Source organism: Ambystoma mexicanum, chromosome 2q (assembly GCF_040938575.1).
Source record: "Ambystoma mexicanum isolate Mex_15411 chromosome 2q, UKY_AmexF1_1, whole genome shotgun sequence".
Classification (NCBI taxonomy): Eukaryota; Metazoa; Chordata; class Amphibia; order Caudata; family Ambystomatidae; genus Ambystoma; species Ambystoma mexicanum.
In genome coordinates this window covers 1,158,598,507-1,158,619,423 of record NC_090924.1, presented here as the reverse complement: position 1 = coordinate 1,158,619,423, position 20,917 = coordinate 1,158,598,507, and the positions used below count along the sequence as shown (strand labels likewise).

Genomic DNA, 20,917 nt, shown 5'->3' with positions numbered 1-20,917 from the left:
TCTCAGCATCCTCCCTGTGTTTGGGTCCTGATTTGGATCTCCACATAGTCTGCCTGTTTCTGTACTTTCATTTCCAAGATGCACTCTGGGATTTCTCCTACATCCATACTGCACTTCCCAGAATCGACCCCAGGTTTTCCCTCTATGAGCTAGGAGAATTATCTTAGACATAGTTCTCACTTATTGGATTTTCTGAAAGGTGATGGATGCCCTGACAGGGGTACATGGGTTTAGGCTTTAAGGTTGGCTTTGTGGAACAGCAGATGTTCTTTTCAAGTCCTTGTGATGATGACTGTGAGGTCTTTTTATCCCATGATAGAAGTGGTAGTTCGATCATAAACAGTAGAATGCACCATTTGGAAGTGTTTTGGTGCTGTAAGTGATTTCAATCAGGCACACACCCAAGTCTCGCCCAGCATGTAGTGTCCAAATAAAAGCCTTATTTATTTGTATCTATAAGTTCAATATTCTGAATGATATACCACTCATATCACACCCTCCTCAAAATACCCCCCAGGTTACACTGAACCAGGAATCAGGCTAGTTGTAAAGGTAATTATTGTTTATTATTTAGAATTTTAAATCACAATATATTTTTAATAGGTAACAACAATCACCAATGAGGTGAAAGGAACAATGAATGATATCTGTAGTGAACTAGGAATGAAGTAATGAACACAAAAAGAATGCAGCAAAGAAAAGAATACTTTTGAGTTGGTGTGGAACAGATAGCACTGTGGTTAGGGGTTCCCCTTGCAACACCCCATAACCTACCAATAGGCAATTTAAATAGATGTGAGGAGAGAACATGTATTCAGGAATAATGCAGACAACACAGAATATCACTCCCACCTTCCCCCCTTAAACACAAGAGAAAAACAGATTTGACTTTTCAACTGTCAGCATGGCTTTGAAATTGACACAAAAATGTTAAAAATTATTACATTATTATAAATTCCTATGGGAGCCACTTTGTACAGATGTAAACAAACACAAGCAATGATTTAATCAAAAGAAAACAGTTGGGATCTCAAAGGCCAAGTGGGAAATAATTTAAAGTTCAATGTGCTTATGAGTTGTAGAGGTAACTAAGGATGTTAGGTACAAGTGGGCGTTGAAATTTCGTTTCTATCTTAAAAACTGAGGGAGTTATAGAGGTTTTAGTGAGAGGTGTTTTTTGAAAATAAAGACACGAATTTGGACACAGACTTCCGTTTAGAATCAGAAAATATGGCTTATGCTTTCATTCAAGGCTAGAGCATTCAGGCTCGGCAACAAAGTCGGGACGAAGTAAGCTCTGAGACTGATTCATGACTTCAGTAACAGATCCCCATCACCTTCCCTGGTGGCAGCAGTCCAAACACTCAAAGTGGGATTTATGGATCAGAGTTACACAAATAAAGATGACTATAAAATGGCGCTTTAGCAACTAGACAGAATGAGATGGCACTAAAGATTTTGTCACTGTTACTGGTTGGGAAAGTAGGGATAGTTCAGAGATCAGAATGGAACAAGATAATGGGGCTCATTACGACCCAGGCGGTAAGTTACCGCCTGGGTCGTACCTTTACCACCATGGCGTAAACTACGCTTACTACGTAAACTACGTTTACGCCATGGTGGTTGGCGGACTTACCACCCCATTCCGAAGTTGGCGGGCGGTAAGTCCCCAATCCCCATTTACCCTTCCCCATTCCCATTTTTGCCCCATAGGGCATAATGGGAGTGGGGAAGGCGTTAATTATGCCACCGTAAATTACGGTGGCGTAATTAACATCAAGGTCCATTAGCGCCATGGATTTTAACACCTGCTAAAAGCGGCGCTAAGGGACCTCGGAATCAGGCGGTAAGGGTCGGCGCTGTTTACGCCGCCGTAAACCCCTTACCGCCTGAGTCGTAATGAGGCCCAATGTAAGGTATACAATAGTTCTCTAGCATCCTATTAATACTATCCACTGGGATTTTAAGATTTTTGGACAATCACGGTTCTGGTCAATGGATTGGATCTATCAAGGAAAGACAGCACATCAGGCGCGGGACTGGATCAGCTAGGCCGGTCACCGGAACTGCACAGGATCTGCCCTTCTTGTTTCTGGGTATTTCACATCAGCAGGATAGCCAGTTCATCAGGCAGGCCTTATTGTAGCAAGCCAGATAGTTTCAGGTTGCTAGTTTCAGGATGCTTTCCCACACCACAGCGATTCACTGGGTTGTAAGGATTATTTTGAGGATTGAGGCCTAACTGAAAATGGTTCAGCTACTGCTTGGGCTGGTCCTTGGCATCTGGATCTGGAAGGAGGTTGAATGCTGGATGTTGAATGCTGGATCAGAGTGCTTCGCTGGAATCAGAAGAGTGAGTCCCTATGTGTTGTCAGCTGTCTCTATTTATCCTTTTAAATTACATCACAAAAATGGGTGAGTGGGCCGGCTTAACTAAACTCGCCCCTTTGGACTGGGATTGGATCAGAGCCTCCTCTCCACCTTGCATCTGAGTGATTGGCTCAAACACAGGTGATGTCAAGTTTATGGTTTGGTTTTTACAATCCTAGGAATCTCCCCTGGCCACTAGTATCAAAATTGAATGTTATCCTAAATACATATATATACATTTGTAACCTCTACAAACATCACACACAAGGAGTCCATATTTTATGTAGTATCTGTTCATCAAAGTCCTGCAGCTGTGAGATCTTGTTTCGCCTTTCTGCAACATTTTGTCTATTTCTCCATGAAAACATTTTTCATACTTTCTCCAAATTTCCACAAAGATGTGTGTTTATCATAGGGATGTGTGTGTACAGTTTAACAATTCTAGCATAAATACAGTTCCCATAAAATCACATTTATTGCCGTTCCTGTTCAGAATATGCTACACAGTTCTACCACATTTTGAAATGTAGTGCCAAAACTTAGACTAACAAATCTGCCGTTTTAACATTTTTCACCATTTCTGATGATAAGTTATGAGTCTCTAAAAATTGTTCATTATATTTTCTTATCAGCAAATGGTCCGTCTTTTGTCTCTCTCTGGAGCTCAAGGAGTAGCCCCCACCTTTGAGAACCTTCTGCAAGCCAAGTTTACGACCTCTTCACACGTCCATTTCCTGGCCTGGAGAATCTGCCATTGTTCAGCCTCTGGCTGCAGACAAAAGTCTGTCCTACCCCACAATTATCATATGTCAGTGAGTGTCTGCTGAGAGGAATGCCCTCCCATTGGGGGAAACCTGTTTTTCCACTTCTTCTTGCAGACCCAGCTAGGCTAATTTATTCTTAATTGCTTGACTTAACACTCAGCAGAAAACAAACTTGTTACATCAAATGACATAGATAAATTACTTTCTTAGATTTAAACCTGTGGGATCAAAAACAACTGAAATCTGTGTTTCTTTCAGCAACAATCCTTTTATATTTTCTAATCCGGCAGACTTTTAGTTTAAATAACTTTAAAGCTTAATCAGGAGAGCCCGAACTATCATTCACAGGTAGCTCAGTGTGCTGCACTCAGATTTTTGACAGTAACTGTCATTCACAGGCAATCCAGTTTTGCTGAGGAGGTTTTGCTCTTAACATTTCAGGACTTTGTACATTCACAGTGCTTCCTTAGGTTAATTGGATTTAGCGCCAAGCAAGATTTTGAGTGTTAAGAAGTGTTGTATACAGGCCTTTTGGAGTTTTAGCAGCAAAGTAAATGTCATTTACAGGCAAATTTTGGAGTTTCACTTGCAAAGCACTGCTTCTCCCTCTGCACTCTAGGTGTATTTGTCATGGAGCCCACTGGCCCTTTTTCTGCAGCATGTGCTCTTTTCCACCATACATGCACCATGGGTGGCAGGTTGTGGAGCCATCTTTTTGTGTGTTGAAAAACACGGTTTTGGTGGTTTTGGTGCACACAAAAGTTTTGCCGCCATTTTTGCTGTTTCTTGCACCATAGATAGCAGAGCGATGTTGCATAGTATAGCAGAGTGGGTCAATTCATCCCACAGTTTGATGTGAACTGTCATGATCTTATTTAATTTCTCATCTACTTCCGAGCTGCATGCATTCTGATACACAATGCCATTATTCTCTCTGCTGCTGCTCACCAAAGGTTTTGGGTTAGCACTGTCATCAGCTGCACCCAGGAAATTCAATGGCAAGGTTTAATTGAGTTACTGTTCGACACGTTTGAAGATAAGCAGTTAGTATTGTGAAACCTGCTTTCCTGGGCTTGGTATATATTAGGTATAGACACATAAAGTAGTGATGTAATGTGTTAAATAATGTCAAGTGACATGACTTTTTCTCATTTCCCCCCAGGTCTACTCCCACCCTAGTTCATCACTATGCAAAATTGTTTTTTGTTTTCTTTATTTGCATATGCTGAACCATAAACACATTGCAGATATTGATTCATAAATACATCTATGTAGTAAATAATGGCACATATGATGAGACAAGTCTGCGTTCATGGGGGGTCCAGTCTGGTGGGCTTGTTGTATGCATGGGGGTCATTATGTGTTGATCGGAGGTTGATGTCAGAGATACTTGACAGATGCAATGAATAAAGCAGGTAAATGGGGATGTAAAAGTTGCCAGGGTTGTTTGTAGAAGATTCACAATTAATTTGCCTTGTCTATAATGTGCACAGTTTGATGCCCTATGAAGCACGCATGAACAAATGTCAGCATATGGTCCTCCGACTTACTAGCTGGGATGCCTCTTTTTCAAGACCCATCAAAGTTAATTTTCTTATAATAATATTTACAGTGTTGCACAAATGACACCAGGAGTTTGAACGGTATGCATACCATCTTGACCAGGAACTGTCTGTAGAGACTATCATCCCCTCAGGGCAATGGCTCACAATGGGTAGTCATACTAAGAGCAGAGTGTTCCTATTTCTACAAACCATGGGGTGACCCCTCTGTGCCACCATGAGGACCAACCACGGAATGAGGTTGCAAGCAAGATGGGGGTTACACAGTTGCCGATCTATCTTGTAGACAAGAACGTGGTGCTGCAGTTGAAATGGCCATGTGCTGTGCTGTTAATGGGATAGATATTCTGAGGTTGCCTATGAGGGGTGCCAGGAGTGGGGGCAAGAGTTGAGTTGGGTGGACAAGGTGTCAATTAGAGAATGAGGTGCTGAGATGATTGGTAAAGGGTTGGAGGAGTGGCAGAACCAAGACAGATGCCAGTTGCATGTGAAGGTGCTCGGCTGTTACTGGCGCAATTCATGAAATGCCATGGTCATGGCCTCAGTCTCTTCATGCTGGTGCTCTTCCTGGTGATTTTTAAATCAATTGGAGGGGCTGAGTCTTGTGAGGGAGCCCAAACCAACTAAGAGGTGTTCAGTGGGGTCTCCCCAGAGAAACATTTTTAAGTAATAGGTAGTGGAGAGTAACGACGGATAGTCGAAGTGCTTGAAAGACGCAGTAGCTAAGCAGTGCCATCTCAAGGTGGAGGGAGGAGATAGGGGGAAGGCAGGGGAGAATGTGTTAACATGTTTAAGAAATGCCATTACATTTTTTTTAAAAAAGTGTGCATTTTACATCACAATTTCAGAGAGAAATTGGATACAAATCCACAGTTTACAATCAGTTTTTTAGGATAAGACATGAAACAATCCATTAGATTCCAATTCACCAGCGGTGCAAAGGACTATTTTTCAAAACACTTTCTTGAGGCCTTTACACACAGTATCCCAGTGTAAAAATCAATTATATGCTGTCTCTGATCATGCATGGGCACACTGGCTGAACCAATATATGCCACTATTTCCATATAAGACATAATTATGTCTGCTTTGCCCATGATGCCAGTACTGATGCCATAAGATAATATATCCTTGCTGGTTCTGCAAGTGCATGTCAATATTCCCACATCAGAACACTTTTCCTTTAACACGACTCATAAAATCCCATTCCACAGAAAGAAAATATATCCTTACTGGCTGCACAAATTGACCCCACAGCATGTAAGAACACTCATGTTAACTTTGCTCATAATTATGGATGTACTGAGTAGCATATTTACTATTCAGCCGAATAATGAATGGTTGGATAACTATCCGGCCAAAGTTGATCTATACCTGGTAAACACAGTTTATAAAAGAAATGAAAGCACTGTTATATCAGCATTTGTTTCTTGTATTACTTTACATATTCATGAGCACATCAGCTTTATTAAATAATCTGCAAGCTAGTAGAGAATGTATCATCAAGAAAATAGAACATGCAGTGTTCTTTCCTACATTGAGAAAACCCTTCTCAAACCCTCTCAATCCTGGCCCCATTCACCACTCCCTCCCTCCTGCTCCCCAACATTAGCACATGTAGCTCTCTCTGGCTCTATCTCGGGCTCTGTCTCTGGCTCTATCCCAGCTATCCCACACGGCCTCATCTTCGCTCACTGTTTACAACCACAGGAATACTAATTTACATTGAAACAGGTCCATGTATTTATTTGTACAGTTAGCACTTTTTGGGTATTTTTAGTAATGGGCTCAAACGCATAAGTTTGTCATCTTAGCTTATGCGTTGGGGTTGCCTGATTTTGTCTTGCTCTGTTCACATTTTGCTTGACATTCACTATGAACTGCTTCATGGACCATCACGACATTTTTTGCTGTTAGTTTTCTTTTTTGCTCTACTTCTTCTGTTCACTGTATTTATCATCAGTCAATTATTTTGTACCATTTTGCTTAGGTTTTCTAAACTGCTTTGGCTCGTCGCCACTATTGAAGTAAAATAAAATCAAATTAATAAAAGCAACTGGTGGGTTTCCCAATTGGAAGGTTCCTCAGAGTACAGCAGGGCACTTTTAACTCCAACTTTGGGGTGAAGGTAAAACGGTGTTTTTTGATACTGAAAATGTGTCTTGTGATGGGTAGGTTTCTACCTCCTGCAGTATTCCCTTGGAATACCATTGCAGGTATATATCTTTGACCCTATATTTTGCAGGCGGTACAGATCATGGTATTTTGTAAATAACACTGTTTTTAACAAGACCACTAGCCCTGTAATGAGGCCCTGGCCAGCATGCTGGGGTGTGGGCCTATGACTTTCAGGTTGCATACAAGTTTGTTCAGCAGGTACACTAACCCAATAAGCTGTGTAACCATCCATGTCATACAATACTGTGCAGATAATCTGCATGAGGTAAAAAAAGAAACATTGACATTACTTTCTTTTTTCAAGTAGGACATACTTTAACACACATTTCAGGTATTTTGCTGTCTCTTGTTCTTTGCTTATGTCTTACATAATTTAGTACACTTTTTCTAGGCTACGACAAATCGGTTTATCTTAGCCTGAACCTTCGGAGAGGCAGGTCGGACTGTGGCAGGAACTGTCACATGCCAGTCATTTAGTATGTTACTGACTTGTTCTCAGCCCAAGCAGCCTTTCAGAAGCAATCTTCAGTTGTTAGCCCTCCTATTTTCACTTAAGTCTAGCATTTCTGTGTCTCTTAGCTAACTGGTAAAGTGAGACTGCAGGCTTTATATTTGCTATGCTGAGTGATCCCCAATGCCCTGTTAGGCCAAAGCGTGAGGACATGTGAAACGACCACGCCTTGCGGCCTGCCTGAGAATTTCTCACACCTACTCCAAGAAGTAAACTTTAGCTATATGGAAATATGTTCCAAATGGTGTGTCAAAGTGTATATATTATTTAATGAAAAATTAATCCATTAAATGAGAAACTTGTAAATTAGCCAAGAATAGATAGAAAGTGTGATGTGTTTGTGTTCTGTATTTTTGTAAATTAGTATATTTTAACTTACATGGGCAAATAAATTTAATGCATATTTTTCATTGAATAGCACTGGGGGTTCAAACGAATCCTTGGTTAGCTTTCCCCCTCCGTTCTCCCACATGCTAATGAGGTCCTGCAGCATACACTCCTTCCCACCACTCTTTCTCTTCATCATAGAAGGACGTAATAAATATATTTTTCGTTGCAATATTTTCGGACCTTCAGCCAAATACCTGCTTGAAGCTGAAGTGTGGTACATCTCTACTCTTAATGCCGGTAAAAAAGGACAAGACACATTAAGAAGACATATCCTTGCTGGCTGCACAAATGCCCTCCCCATTTAAGAATATTCATCCTAAATGAGAGTATAACATGCCATGACACAGTGAGAAAAAGTCCAGTCGGCCTGCCCCAATATAGTGTATCCCTTTCAGCCCTACGTAATAACACTCATCAAGTTGGCTTTACATAAAAATGACATTAAAACATGCAATGCCACTATAAGAAAGTGTCCATGCTGCCTGCACCATTTCTGCCTAGCTTGGTACATACACACGCACACACACACACACACACATTTAAACCCATTCACACACACACACACGCGCACACTCATACACCTGCCTATCTCAATCAATCATTCCTACATGCACCCAGAACATTCACACTGTATTCTCATTTACACGCACACTTTCACCTATGCACACCATTCACAGTGCACTCTCATTCATATATTTACTTACACGGACATCCCCTCTCATATACACATACATACATGCACATCCTTGCAAGCACACATATACACATAAATAGAGGCTTTTCTTACCCTTTTCTCGCCAGCTCCTAACTCAAAGCCGCCTCTTCAGTTGCTCTTCAGGAGTTCGGCTCCTATGCTCCAAGCAGACAGAGACCAAGAAGCTGGTAGAGCTTCTGGGTTCCTGACATACATAGGGCAGATGGAGCACCTCCAGCTCGCTCCCCAAGGAGACATAAATGTGTGGGGATGTGCAGGAGCACCCCCTGTGCACATTCAGGCTTTCCGTTCCCCAGTATGCATTCCCAATGGGCATGCAAGCAAAGAAAATCACTCAAGTCTTGTATGTCCTGTTGGGCAGACATGCTGGGTCACTGAAAAAGTAAATGAAAACCATGATTCCCAGCTTTTGGCTGCTCCCACACAAAGGGAGGCAGGTTGGTGCCACTTCACCCATCATGGACAAGCTATCCGTGGTTATAACCCCCACGTGTTCCTTTTGCACCTCCCTCATTAGCAGGTGCTCATTGTTCCTAATAAAGTAAATGCCTCTTCTGGGTGTGCAGTTCAGAGTAAATGATGTGGATCCAACAGTGCAGGGTGTGTAGTCAGCCCTGCTTGTACCAAGAATGTTTGCAAGCACTCAAATGTCCTTCTGGATACTGCTGCCATTGTTCCTGGACTTGGTGAACATCAGTATCACCATCCACACCTCACACCGGCACCCTCTTTCCGTTTCCTACATGAGGGTGTCATACATCAGTTACTGGCAGGAGTCTGTTTTCACTGGTAACTGCACTAGTGTTACCGGCAGGAGCAGCCTACTTTAACTCACGAACCTCGCAGTTAGAAGCAGAGTTTGAAGGCAAGTTCACTGCATTTACTGGCAGGAATCTGTTCTCACTGGCAACTACAATGTGCTACCAGCAGGAGGAGTCTACTTTCACTCACAAACCTTTCGGGCGAAGCAGAGTTCGTAGGCGAGTTCACTGAAGTTACTGGCAGTTAGCGGCAGCAGCGGGTGTATTGGCAACGTTGAAATTGTGAAGAATTAGACGAGATCAAGAAAATGAACCAAGGAAGATTCTGAGCAAATTCTCACTTTCCTCTGCTGGCTGAGCGCATATTGCCTTTTTTCCTACAGCCTCCTGATTGTGTGCCCATTTTTCCTGAGCGCTCCGAAACCCTTTTTGCTTAGGTCACCTGGGACCCTCCAATACCTACTTTCACCACTCCAAAATGGCCACCACAGCCTAAGGAGCAGGAGTCTTCAGTAACTGCAGCTCGATACTGCTGTGATTGGCTGCTCACACCTGCATCACAGTCAATCAGGGAGCCCGCAGGTGAATGTCAGCCCGGGCCTAGGAGGGCTCAAAGCCCCCCGCCCCTCTTTACTACCTCACAGGAAACCATGGAACAGTTCTCATGCACCTTATTAAAGGCAAACAGTACCCCTTTGGAATACCCCCTCTCTCACACAGTCAGGGGTTGACCACAAATATGTATATATGAAGGAGACAGATTCAATGTTTTCAAAATTGCTGATCTATACATATGGTCTGTAGACCATTTGTCCTCAAAATGAGTAGCTATCTAAGGGATACATCAGTTGCCATTAAAAAAATCGAAAATGTACCTTTCAGCCCAGGACAGTCTTTATTGATTAGCCTCGATATACAATCATGGTATACAGTAATTCCACAAAGGGCCACTCTGGAAGTGGTAGAGGAAGTTTTGAGAGACAGAGAAGATGGGCATCCAGTTAGTAATGCCTGCAGAGTTTGCTTTAACTAGAAACTTTTTTCAGTTTCAAGGAGCTTTTTTGAACAGATTGAAGGAACTGCCATAGGTGCTGCCATGGCACCAAACCTTGCTAATCTTTACGTGGAATACTTTGAGAAACGGGTCATCTATACCGTTACCAATCCTTTCAGAAAACATCTATCGAAATGGTTACTGTTTATAGATGATATTTTTATATTGTGGGAAGGCACAGCAAAATCTGTTTCTAAAATTCACCAAGTAGATTAATGTGCAAGAGATTAATTTCCTTGATATCACCATCTTTAATCAGGTTGGTTATCTCAAAGTGAAACCATGTAACAAAAAAACTGATAAAAATGCCCTTCTACATTTCCCCAGCCATCATGCCAATCACATGAAAACAAATTTGCCCTTTGGGCAATTTCTCAGGCTAAAGAGAAATAGTAGTTTGCAGCAGGATTACAAAGACAATGTCCAAAACATTCACAATAAGGGTTATCCAGCTAAACCGGTGAAGACGTCCCCCAAAAGAGCATACAACAATAACCGAGAGGCATTATTAGAAAAAAAGCAAAGAGAAGATAAAGATAATCGTATTGTGTTTGTTAACAGGTTTTTGAATTTGTCATACAAAATTAAAGGCATAATTAACAAAACATGCAGAAAAGTCTATAATGACAAATCCACTCCTCCTCTAGTGGCTTTCAAGAAAAGTCAGAACATCAGAGAGATGCTGATTAGGAATTATATATCAATAAAGCATATGGCAGGACCCAGAAAAACGACTCTATGGGGACTCCCACCTGTGAAGGGAGACGTCCCCTGTGGGAAGTGTGTGATGTGTGCCTTGACTAAAGAAACCAAACAGATAATGTTGTATCCAACTACTCTGTGGACACTTAATGATATGACTAACTGCAATACAGAGAATGTGGTTATTTAATCACATGTCCGTGTGGACTAAAACATGTAGGAAAAACAAACAGGAAATGTTGCACACGGATGATAGAACATCGCAGTTGTATAAAAAATCAAATACTAATGGCTCCTATGGTCAAACATTTTGTTCAAATGAAACATTCTCATGAAGATTTGAGGTGGGTCATCCTGAAGAAAATTGTGGGTAAAACTAAATCAGAAACAGATGGCAAACTAATATTGTTTGAGCAAAACATGATTTTTAAATGCCAAAGTCAGATCATTGGTCTCAATGAGGAAATAGATTGGCAGAACACGCATGAATAATGAAGTATTTTGTGGGACATGCAATACTGTGTTTATCAAGTAAAATCTTGTGCCCTTTGAAAACAAGTTTTTTCCTCTTTGTTGTCTACGGGCATGTGTTATCAAGCAGAATCTTTGTGCCTTCCGAAGAAAGTTTTTCCATTGTACTTTTGATTGTTCCGTATAAATTACTGGGTGTGTACCATCAAAATGTTTCTTTGAAAAAACAGATATATATTTGGTGTTAGCATCCCTTAATTCCATATTAACAATTTTTTCAGAAATATCTGGCCGATACTGTGAAAAGGAAATATAACTAGATTGTTTTTACTTTCCAAACATGAAATCCAGTGCAGGCTACTTACTCCAGAAATTCTGGGGGGCCGTCATTTATGCTTTGTCCCTGGGGTTGTCCTAAATGGTGAAGTCTTTCCTTCATTTCTATGGTCGCCATTTTTTTCTTATTTTTGTTTTTTAATTGGGTTAGTATTAGACATGTGATGTCTTATTCACTCACAATTGAAAAGGAACGGTGTACTTGATGTGGATTTGTTTCCACAATCACGTCCCATCACAATTGTAACCGCGTTTTCATAGTCCTCCTTTCCCGCACAGACTGGAGTCATTGAAGACTATTTTCGGAAATAAGGTAGATTAATGGTGACTGGAGCGAAAGCGCTAAATTCGTATGTTTACAATGATAGTTGAGTGATTTTAGGTGATAACTTGGTGACTGTTTGTTTACCTTTATTGTTTAAAGGTACTCTACTTTGAAGGCGAGGTTGTTCTTGAGAGAGAGAGAGAAAAAAACGTTATGGCTGTGGAGAATACCACGGTGGAAACTCTGCGGGCAGTTAATTATCATATAGGAGGTACTATGGTAGTACTGATGTTTGATGTGGTGATGGGTTTAGCGTCTACAGCACTTTGGGTAACGCACAGCACAGTTTTTTACATCAGGTGTGGTGGCGCATGATGTAGGATGGTATTTAGTCCTCACGCCTAGAATGAAGGGCACAAGATAGTGTTGAATATGGTGACAGTAGTTGTGTGGCGATGGGTTAAGGTGTTTCAATGTGGTCCCGTTTGTGACATACTACAATGGTTGTTTTTTTGCAGCACTGGTTAGGACCCTTGGTTATTCAAGAACCACTAAGAAAATTACAAAGACTTGATAATTGAAGTCTGCAGCTACTTAAAGCACTACCAATATCCTACTAGGAGGTATGTAGTTGTTTATAGTGATTTCAGAGGCAGGGTTGACAGCAACCCATGGACCTCACCCAGTACATTGCAATTAATCAGCATGTTGACTGGGTTGTTGAGGTATGTTTTTTAGCTTTACTGACTTTCATATATGGATGATGGTGACGTATAGTGAAAGCCCCCCTTTTTTGTTCTTTATCTTTTGGCTTTAGGAGTACTATTGAAATCTCCATGTGTGGCCCTAGATTACATGGTGGAGACTAAGAAAATCGAGTTCTTCCCCTGAAGAAAGTTTGTGCAATTAGTGCAATGAAGAATTGAAACATGTCGGGATTGTTGTTTGCCTGAGTCAATAATACTCAGTTTTGGAAGAAGTGTTAAAATCATTTGTGTCTTTTTTGTACTGTGTTGTATTCATTTTATGTGTTTATATGCATGTGAATTAGTGATTTGTACTGGTTTTATATCTACCATGTTTTGTTGTGCGGGGTTATTTTTCATGCAAAACATTTTTAGGAGTTTTTAATCCTTTGTGAAAAACTTTATTAAAATAATTCGTTTTTGATACTATGAAAAAACATCACGTACTGGGTCTATTTTTTCAAGACTAGATGTACAGGGAGGGTTTGTCACCTCAGACCATATATATAGATCAGCAATTTTGAAAACATATATACAGTTCTCATGCAAGCAGCCTGTTACCCCACAAACGTGGGACTGTGCAAGCCCACACATCCTGCACAATACCTGTCACTGCCTCTACAACTGCTGAACCAAGGTGTACCTACTCCACTCTGCCTTTCATGCCTTACTTATTCTCACATATTTCAAAGAATGTGTGTCCTTTTGCAAATTCAAAGCCAGGTGTTTGTTTCTAACATATTTGCACCCTTTTTTGCACTGCATTGTGTGTCCTTTGCTAATTCAAAGTCACGTGTATGTTTTTAACATCTTTGCACCCTTTTTGGCACTGCATTTTGTGTCCTTTTGCAAATTCAAAGCCAGGTGTGTGTTTTAATATCTTTTAACTTCTCTGCACCCATCTGCTGTACTAAAGTATTCCCAGTGCATCTTCTCTCTTGTTTGTCTTGGCTACTGGGCCGCCTGATGAGTTTGGGCCCGGACCATGCCGTGCAGCCACCCCTCTTTCTTCCAACTATCATCCTCCATCCCTGTGGCACTCGCCATCTCTCCTATCTTCTCTAACTGCTACACTATCACCTACACTCCCCCTCTCACAATGTCCTGTAGACAAAAGCTAAAAAAAGACATCCTGATCACTAACCCTGGCTTACCTATCACAGACAACCAGGTCAGTGTAACTTCCAGACAGATCTTCACTGATATCCTCTTTCTGTCCCCTCTTCAGATCTATGCAGATCTATGAACTCCCCATCTCATATCTCCTCTCTCTCCTCTCACATCCTCACCCATTAATGGTGGCAGTAAATGTGATGTCCTCTTGGTGGGCTTCAGATCATCCAGGTGTATCATTAATGTCTATCACACTGGCATTATCTTGGTTCAGAGCCCTCAACCTAACCATCTCCTCTTAGACCGGCAACTGCCGTCCCTTATTAACTTCCTTCCCTCTCCTGCTACTCCTTGTTCCACTCACTTTGTCCACTCCCCTCCGGCTGGTTCACCACACACCTCGACCCCTCCTCAGAAGACCTTCAAATGTGGAGACCTCTTGCCCCTAGCCACACTTAATATGCATTCTACCACCAAACACTCTGCCGACAACTGCCTGCTCCTTGAAGACATTTACCTCAATATCCTCAAACTTAACGAGATATGGTTCAATGCCAGCTCAGTTAATGCTTTTGACTCCTTTCTTCCCGATGGCTACATGTTCATCTCCAAGCCTTGCCCTAACCGTGCTGGTGGTTGGGTTGTTCTGATCTTCCCTGAGTGGGTCCCTTCTTCCCTCATACCCACCCCAGCCTTACTCTTCCTTTGAGAGTCTGGTTTTCAAGCTGGTCATCTTTCTCACCGCCTCTCTGAAAATTGCCACTATCTAAAGACCACCTGGCTCCACCACCATGTTCTTCTCTGAATGGGCTGATTTGTCCTCCTCTCTCCTCACAGCCACCTCTAAACTCCTTCTCATGGGCGATTTCAACATCCACCTTGACACCTCAACTACAGAATCAACTCCCTTCTGTGACCTTTGCACCTCGCTCTCCCTCACCAGTCTCCCTTCTGGTCCTACCGACTCGGCCGGACCCACTCTTGATGCCCTCATCCACACTGATTGTTCACTCTGCTCCCCACTGATCACCCCTCTCTATTGGTCAGCCCACTCTCTCCTCTCCTCTCACCTGGGCCCTCTCTGCCCTCTGACTGCACCTCCCCCAGCCCTGCCAAACTCGTTCATGAACATCTGCCCAATGAAACGAGTGTGAGCTGCTGCCTTCACAACTACCTTCATCCCCCTTGTCCCTACTACAGACTCTACCTCTGACTTTGCTCTCACCAACCTCCATCTTGCCATTACTAACACCCTTGACATTCTTGCCCCAGTCATGATGATCCGCCTGAAACAACAATAAATAATTATATGATGTGTGTGCACTTCTTGCACCTCCACCCTATTACCCAGATCTAAGACAGGTTTTAACCTGTGACTATTTTTCCTCTTCATGGTGTCATCCACCGACTATGCACTCCTTGCACTTCCATTTCTTCAGCAAGACCAAAGACAGGATGATCTGGCACCTAACATTTCCTCCACTTGATCATGTCAATGCCTCAGGATGACATTTAGGATTAGAAGAAGTTAATGTCATGTGCCTTGAGAAATAGAAAGAATACATCCTTGTGTAGTGTCGCCTCATACAGTATGAACCCCTTCCTATGCCAATAGAGATCGAAGGAAACACTTGAAATGGGAAGAGCTGTAATGGTTTGTAATGGGAAGAGCACAACAGATAATACTGTACACGACTACAGTAGCAAATCCTTCTGATGACAATACAAAATGAATGCGAAAATGCAATTGGAAGCGCTCTAATGGGTTGTCATTTGATGCACACAACAGACAGCACCGTAACTGTACTGTTTTAGACACTTGCAATGACAATAAAAATGGAAAATGTTACAGATTACAATTACAAAGTCAAGCAAATATATTTGGTGTGGTGAAGGCGAGCTTGTCCATCGCTTTGTGCACTCAGATCTTTGTAGCACATTCTCGTTGGTCTTTTGAAGTCTTTTCTAATTCATATCAGGGAGATTAAGTCCCAACAGTGGTCTATCCATGAAGGCAAGCTTTTTACACGCCAATGTCTGTCGCTTGTTGTAGAACCTGTTGGTCTCCATTTAGACATTGGGTCAGGTCTTTGCAAATACTGCAGAAGTGAAGCAGCAGAAAAGGTGCACTTGGCAACCTCCCCCTCAGTTTGAAGTAGTATGCCATGCTACATCACGGCCTCATAATGGAGGTGTTGCTTCACACTCTGCAGGGAAGGGATTGCTGTGATGCAACAGAACCAGGTCCTTTGATTGGCCCCTGATGAGCCAAAAGCTAAAGGCCTGTGCATTCAGCACTACATTGCATGTGAAAGTCTGTGTGAAGGGCCAGTGAAGGGAGAGCAGCTTCAACTCAAAGACAATTTACAAAAATGGTGTTGGGGGTTCACTATAAAGTGTTATGTGCATACTACGTGATGCCTTTACCGCCGCCTTCACAGGCTCAGGAGGCACTTTCTATATATATTAAAATATGCCTTTCATGAAGATTAATATGACTTTATTACAGGGGACATGCATACAGCGGATGCAGGCAGTATCTACTGTGGCTAGAGACTTCGCTCCATCTTTCTGGACATTTTTGACAAGGTAGTCTTTCTCACCTGAGTTGCTGAGCCTCTGGTCCAGGGTCTGAGTGCAAAGTCAATGCCACTTCTAAGTTGGGTTATAATATCCTTGTTACTTGTCAAAAGTGCAACCATGTTTGGGATTAGATGTTGGTTCACATACAAGAGTGTGGTTCAACACTTTCAATTGACAGAAAGGCTCTTATGTTAGACACACCTGCACCTTTTGCACTAAACCCCCATTTGATCAGCAAAGATCCGAATCTGTGAAACAGCCTTCACATCTAGTAACAAAACGGTCAATTTGTCTTGCAGGTCCTTCAGGCATTCAAATTATTAGTCTATCAGAATGCTGTTCTGCCAGTATTGCTGTGCCTACTCCGCAGGAATTGGCCCACAGTGTTCTGTTATTATTGTCATGCTCAGTAGATCAAAATGTGAATGTTGATAGCAGAACGATTGTGACTGCTCCCACCAGTACCGTGTGTTTGGACTACTTAAGGTGTGAAGAGAGCCAAACACTGAGAAACCTGAGCACATGCTTCGATTTTACAGAATATCTTTGCGTTCATAGTCAACTAAGCACTTTGTTCTTCATTGCGCTTGCTACCCTGTCCTTGTATCACACAATGCTGCTATGATACGCTCAGTGATGACTTTCAAGTACATAATACATTTTTCCCTCTTTTTGCAACATGCCTTTCTTGATTTCCCATTCCCTTTTCTCCCCCTTTCTCCTTGTCCTTCAACCAGTAGACTAAGGACTGGAGACCCCTGAAACTGCTGCGGTGGTGATTAGGCACAGTATAAAAGCATAGTAACTAAACATGGAATAACAGGGGAATCTTTGCCAAACTGGGAGCAAGATGTGTGTCAGTGCATTTAAATCTTCTGCAGCATCGCTTTTTTAGACCATGCCAATCAGTGTCTTGTCTAGCAGGAAGATCACCATAGCAACAATTCTGGTCTTCTTGTCTAAACTACGGTTGCTGCCTGTGCCCGTCGGATACTCACAACTGTCTGATGAGGCGCCAGCGGTTTGCTGGCAGAGACCTGCCATCCAACGCTTTTGCATAATGGGACGAAGAAGTGCCCTCCATGTTGCGGCTCAAGGAGACACTGTACCATACAAGATGGTGTTCAACCAAAGGAACACAGCATCAGGCTGCCAGGTGTCTGGCAAACTGTGTGTTTCTGGCTAAGCATACAGAAGCACCATGAGCAATGCGATGCACTGGTACACTAATGTACAAAATAACAATGAAACAAGAAAGCACGTTACATGGAATCCGGGCAAGACAGACGCAACGTAATGCTGCGTTATTCAAGCTCAAATGTCACATTGGTGGGAACTGCGACTTTTGCGGAGAAACTGAAATGTTGAAACCTCATTTCGTGACGTGCAAGAAGTATAGAAATCAAAAGACGCGGGGGTCTAAGGAATTAGTAGATGTCTGAAAAGAAGTGGAATGCATAGTAGATGTCTTGAAGGAGGTCCAAAAATAAAGTGTAATCCGAATGCTAATATCGAACTAAATCACTGTGAAAAATAAATTGAGCTATGATTACATCATGAATAACAGGGTTGGCACATCAACAACAATAAATCGAAAGGTCTGTAATCAAATGTCACCAGGAAGAAGAAGGCCCCACTTCTATTGTATAAGTCCGTGTCACTTTTTTTTTTTATTATTCCAAGTTGTTCATGTAGAGTGTTACATGATGACAATTATTAACTGGCGCCTGGTGGCTTAGGAACTCTCGGGCATTTCTAACGAGCACAAACGGAGTGAACATGGCAGGCATAAAATACTGAGGTGAAATAGTACACCCCAATCCTTGCAGTGAATTGAGCGCCACTGTCACTGCCTGCTAGCACACTTCTGTCACTGCTTCATGAGAGGCACGTGGGGACCAGGGGATACTCTGCGGATGGGAAGCACACACTACAGAGCGCCAGACTTCCACATATGATAGCAGGAGTTTGGGAAATAGCTAAGGATTGAGATGTGAGGCATGCTACTATATAATGACCTGCTACAGGCCTGGGAGCTATGATTTTAGAAGTAGCAACCGGTTTCGGGTCGGCTGGAACTTTGGTAGCATGTGTTTTTAAAGATGCGAGACTAATTGTTAGCCTCATTTCCATGCATGTTTAGCGCTGATATCCACTGGGGCCTCCAGGAAAATATCCCAAAGCAATTGAAGTACTTGGAGTGCACCTGATAAAATGGCATTGATGGCCACTGAATTACAGAAGAATTCCCGATATCTGTGTGTCTGTGGTCGCCTCATGATTCATCGTGATGATGTGCTGCTGCTGAAATCGCAGACTCAGCAGCGTCCTTTCCCCCTCTTCATCTTCAATACCATCATCTGTATGATGGGTGTCAAAGTCCTCTGCAGTCAGCTGCTGCCACAGGTGATTGTGTGAGTGCCTCCAAAGAAGCTGGAGAAGAAATTGCTTTGCTTGGCTTTTGGTTGTCAGTCCCGGTTCAAATTCACCTTTCAATGCCATAATGGTCCCTTGTCTTCTTCCAAGTTGTGCCTTGATACTTAAGTGTAGCCCTTCACACATGAAGGGAAATCTGTTCCTTCTCCCAATCCTTGCACCTCGCTATGGGGCTTATCAAGACTTTTCTCCTCGTTGCAACAAATGAGGAGAGGATAATCCAGATTCTGGCGATCCCCCTGGGTTTCGCATTGCCCGATAGGGATGATGATGACGACGATGACCAATTGTGTTGAGTCCGAATTTTGGCCGCAACCACTGCCATTCTCAACCAACATTGTGCTTCAGATTGATCCAGCAGGTCTTTTCGTGTGGCATGGCTGCATGCTCTGTTGAGAGATTTACTCATTCCAGCATGCCTGGTGTGTAGTGCTGTTCGTCTTGCTTCTGTGAACACAGAAACGAAAAAAAGACATAGGTCAAAGTTATAAAAGTACCATCATTTCACGTCTACTCCACGGTATTACCAAAAAACAGAAACACCAAAAACAAACATGCTCTTCATTTTATGTTTTGGTTCATATGTGGCACTTATTAAGGACCCATAGAGTCAAGAATATTGTCTTATAGTGTATAGAACTCAGTAGTATTTCAGAGGCAGGAGTTCCTATAGGTGTCCTAAAGCTGCTCAGTTGGTCACCTTTAGTTTATCACTCACAAATGGCACTTACCCATGCCACCATTTGTTTTTGCATCGTAGGTGGCACGGTAGTGGCACTATTAGATTTGACTCAGGTTTCACTGCCGCACCAATTAGTGAGGGAGCCTCGTTTTGTTTTATAGGTGGACCCTTCATGTCAACATTATCTTTGGTTGATATGCGTCACTTTAGTGCCACCAAATGCGGCGTATAATTGATCTTCACCAGAGATGCCTCGCATGTGGTACTTTAGCTTTAAACTTGTTGGGCTGCACAGTTTTGGCTCAGAGATGATCCTTTAGTGCCAGCAGTGATATCATCCTTGCTGACGAAAGGAGCTTCATTTACAAAAGAAACAACTGTTTACTTAGTCAATGATTGTTGTAATGTTTGTTTGAAACATCATTTCCTGAATGACAGCACCGGACTGGGAATCTTGTAAAGTTGGGACATAATGTCCCTGAGTATGTAAAGGCCCAAGGAGCCTTTTACTTCAACATGGACCATGACCCTCCTGCCCATGTAAGGACGTGTATCTCAACAGGTAGGCCATACATCTAGTAAGGCTGAAACTGGCATATTTACAGCTTCAAACAACAAGGCAAGAACACAATGAAGCATTGTTTTACTTCAAAACAGTATGCTCATGAAAGCAATAGTGATATGTAATGGGCAACTGAATAGTGTCAGGCCTGGGCAACCGACCCCCAGCTGTGCCAAAGAGCGTGATGTGTCCAAGGCAGAACATTATGAAACAAAGAAAAAACAACTCTGGAAAGATTTACAACTGGGCTCAACCAGCAAAATGTAATTGGAAAAACAATTAAAACACCTTAACATTGTTTGTTGTTCCTAAACTTGACAGTCGTGTAAGAGCAAACAAACTGTCAGGCCGTGGAGGTCTTGTTGGAGCCCAAGCTTGGTAATTTTCTATCACTAAAGACAACTGCTATGGCAAGGGTACACCCAAATCACAAAACAGCAGTTTACAAGAAAAGGCAAAAACAAACAAAACATTGCTTCAAAACACCAAGGTTACAAAAGCAATATGTGTACTCCTATGGGAACTAGAGTCACAGGACATAGTCCCTGTATTTTTCAAAGGTCACTCAATACCTGAGAAGAGACGTGTATTTTTAATGCAGTGTTCAAATGTTTTCGTTTTAGTAGACTAGTTGTTTTTGAATCCTTGTATCAAAAAATGTGTATCAACACCGAACATGCATTAGTTAATAAACACATTAGTTAACCGTTATTATT

The 20,917-nt window shown here is 42.2% G+C and overlaps 1 long non-coding RNA gene across 2 annotated transcripts in view; it reads right to left on the bottom strand.

The window, feature by feature from the left end:
• Positions 1 to 548: 548 nt before the first annotated feature.
• Positions 549 to 20,917, bottom strand: part of LOC138570016 (uncharacterized) — a 267,900-nt gene continuing 247,531 nt past the window's right edge. For both annotated transcript variants that reach the window (XR_011303379.1, XR_011303380.1), the window contains exon 3: positions 549 to 19,404. This is a non-coding gene — a long non-coding RNA (uncharacterized lncRNA). The remainder of the gene's footprint in view (positions 19,405 to 20,917) is intronic.